This window comes from Alligator sinensis, unplaced genomic scaffold, assembly GCF_000455745.1.
Source record: "Alligator sinensis unplaced genomic scaffold, ASM45574v1 scaffold116_1, whole genome shotgun sequence".
In the NCBI taxonomy this organism is placed as follows: Eukaryota; Metazoa; Chordata; order Crocodylia; family Alligatoridae; genus Alligator; species Alligator sinensis.
This window is the reverse complement of record NW_005841908.1, coordinates 2,251,064-2,254,206: the sequence shown is the minus strand read 5'-3', so window position 1 is coordinate 2,254,206 and position 3,143 is coordinate 2,251,064. Positions and strand designations below refer to the sequence as shown.

General features: G+C 41.8%; 1 protein-coding gene across 2 annotated transcripts in view; it reads right to left on the bottom strand.

Moving 5' to 3' along the window:
• The window catches only part of MTMR2 (myotubularin related protein 2), a 62,639-nt gene extending 60,601 nt beyond the window's left edge, over positions 1-2,038 (bottom strand). For both annotated transcript variants that reach the window (XM_025197867.1, XM_025197868.1), the window contains exon 1: positions 1,979-2,038. The gene's annotated coding sequence lies outside the window, so the exon portion shown is untranslated. The remainder of the gene's footprint in view (positions 1-1,978) is intronic.
• Positions 2,039-3,143: the final 1,105 nt, after the last annotated feature.

Below are 3,143 nucleotides of genomic sequence, written 5' to 3'. Positions count from 1 at the left end.
GGGGGGGGGGGGGGGGGAACTATAAATTAATGCTGACTAGATGCAAGCGTGATTTAATTTGGAAGTTCCAGATGCTTGAGTACCCATATGTAATTAGTCTGAATTTATAATATGGCCATGCTCAGCCACACCTTTAGTACCTGACTGTGCCTAAAGTTAGGCTGTGCATGAAGTTAGTTAGCACTTACTGCTTGTTTTCAAAACCCCAAATAACAACACTTTTCCTTCGATGGTCTTCCGCACTCCTGTTTCTCATTAAGAGAAAGCAAAGGCAAAGGCATACTAATGAAACTTTAGGTCATACCAAAACAAATGAAGACAAAATAGCACCCATTACTTAACAATAACACTTCTGCTCCATCCAGCCAGTGCTATCCCAAGAGAGGAATTCCAGCCTGCTGTTAAACTAAGATTTCCATGTAGCCTCTCACTAAGGACCCAAACCATTGAAGTTAATGCTGCATCCCTCACTCACTCAACCACGCCAATTACTATTCAGTAGCCCATTAAATGGCACTAAGGGCCTATTTCAGAGGAACATTTTTCCAGGTGGTTTATTACTTTGCTAAGTCAAGATCCAGCTTCGGGGTCAGAAATACCGCACAAGAATGCAATTATTTTCTGCCGCCTCAATTAAAGTATTCATTAGATGCAGTTAATTTGTATAACGCTAGTGTCCACAGGCCTCAACCAAAGACTGAGACCCATTGTGTACAGAAGTGACAGTCCCAACTCTGTAAAGCTTAAGCAGTCTAAATTGGTAAAGTAGATGAGGGAAGCTGAATCCCCACTAATCAACAACTCAAGCCCAATTCTCCATGGCAAAACAGACAAGGAAAAACATCATATTATTTACAAAAGAGAATACATATTGATAGCAACAAAATCTGTTATACAGAACATGCACTCCTAAGCTTAAAGACATGCAGCACACCGCACATATACTTACACTGCATGTATAACTGACCCTATTTAAGAGCTAGGCAGACCTCATGTTTTCTGTAAACATTTTAGAGACCTGCTTTAACCTCTGCTTGACTTGTTACAAACCTCAAAAAATAAAGCCATACACAAACACTCTTTTGAAATAAGAAAAAGCCAATTGCCAGGCTCTCTCTGGCACTCAGAGGAGCAGAATGTTATATAATCTTAGCAATGTACCCTTCCATTCAAAAAGGCTGGCAACGTCAGCGATAAACTTCATCTTTAAAAAGAACCCGTTTAAACAAATAAATTATTGTGTGTGTGACAGACTTTAAATAGCCCCCGCGCAACTTGCCTGAATGAAAGATTCACTTCTGTTGCCAAGCAAACCAGGGTTTCAATACGACTTCAGTGTTCCAAGGAAAGAAAATGTCATTTTTAAAAAGTTGATGCTTTTAAGTAGCATCCTGAGCTGAATTATATAGTACACGTTTTCCCATGAGCAATAAAGAGAGTGCCCTATATTTTGACCGTGAACATGCTTTTCTAGGAATGCAAATCTTGCTCTCAACAGTTATACAATGGACTACAGTGTGACAAGCACTGTTCATGCTCTATTAGTCATTCTTTTATTATTTTTTTAAACAATAATTCACAAAAGGCCTACAGTGTGTGTTAAGCACTTGCCAAACAAAAGCCTGATTATCCGAAATATTTGCAAGGTTCCAAGAATAGAAAGCCAACCCCCAAAGACAAACTAAAATGCAGGACATAAGTAGTAACAACAAGCAGCCCACAGTATCAAGCTTTCACGAGTCAAACAACCCAGAAGGTAGAAATGAAAAGAATACAGCTACCAAAGGTCCCATAAATGACATTTAGAGCACCATGTAGAAGATGACAAAGTAATCTGCATTCATGAGAGAAACAAAAGGGGGATTAGCTTTGTACCAAGATACAGAGTGGCATGGACTGTCACTCAGCTAGAAAGAATAAGCTAGAGAATATTATTTTGATAGAGATTTTTGATTGGTGCTGGAAATATGCATTTTACCTTTGCTTCACCAGTTGAAATCCAGCCCAAGTCAACAGTGACCAAAGTTGGTTACTACCTGAAAGCAGAACAATAATTCATATGAAGTAATGTTCCTAGTGAATAGGTTTTGCACGGAAAAAAAACAAAACAAAAACAAAACACAGCACCACCTCTGGCAATTTCATTTTTAGTATTAGCAGTGATGCCAGTGACTGATGGGCCTGACACATGAAGTACCCTCGTCCAACAGGGCAAGGTGAGAGGAAGGATGGTCAGGTGGTTAGTGCACTCCCCAACACTTTGGAATAGATTCAATTCCCCATCTGCCAAAGGGTGTCTTGTGTGATTTCAAGTCCAGATTTTTAAAGACACTTACGAGTTGCTCTGCTTGGTCTTGCAAATCCTAAATAACTCAGACAGCTAAGTCCCATTTTTAAAAGTCAACAGGAATGAGGAGGGTATGAGCCAAATCCAAATCGACACATATGGGATTTCGGTGGAACGTAAGTATCTGAATCTCAAAAAAACCAATCCAGATTGACCCTGCTCCTGAAGCTGCCAAACCTCTTAACTGCCTAGAATCATCAGTTTCTCCATTTCACTCTGAAAAGATCCCTAGTCTAAGTGTCTGTAGCTGCTATGCTCCAATGACTTTTCAACCTAAAATGCACGTAAATAGTGCAGAAAATAGGACAGGGACCAGAATCTAGGACTGTCCCCTCCCAGTCAAATGCCCGAACCATTATGATACAGTCAGTCCTAGGGTTCCCACTGTCCTGGGTAAGCAGTCTTACCACAAAGCTTTTATATAAAACAGGGCTGTCCACTTAGCAACTGCACCCAGTCCAGATACTGCTCCTCTACTGCTTCAGCAGCAGCTGCCGCCTTCTCCAGACTCTACCTCCCTCCTGCTTCCACTGATGCTCCCCACACCTGGGGGCCAGAAGGACTATTTGGGGGCTGAGGCATTCTGCAGTCAGACTGCAGGGAAGGACCAAAGAACTCCACTTGGCGCAGCAACACAGTAAAATGCAAGGAGAAGCAAGCAAACTCCACTTGGCGCAGCAACACAGTAAAATGGAAGAAGAAGCAAGCCCCTGCCACACAATGCAGGGTGGGTGGGAGCAAATGACATGGCAGGCAGAGCACAGAGGTGACATCATTGTGCAGTTGGGAGAACATG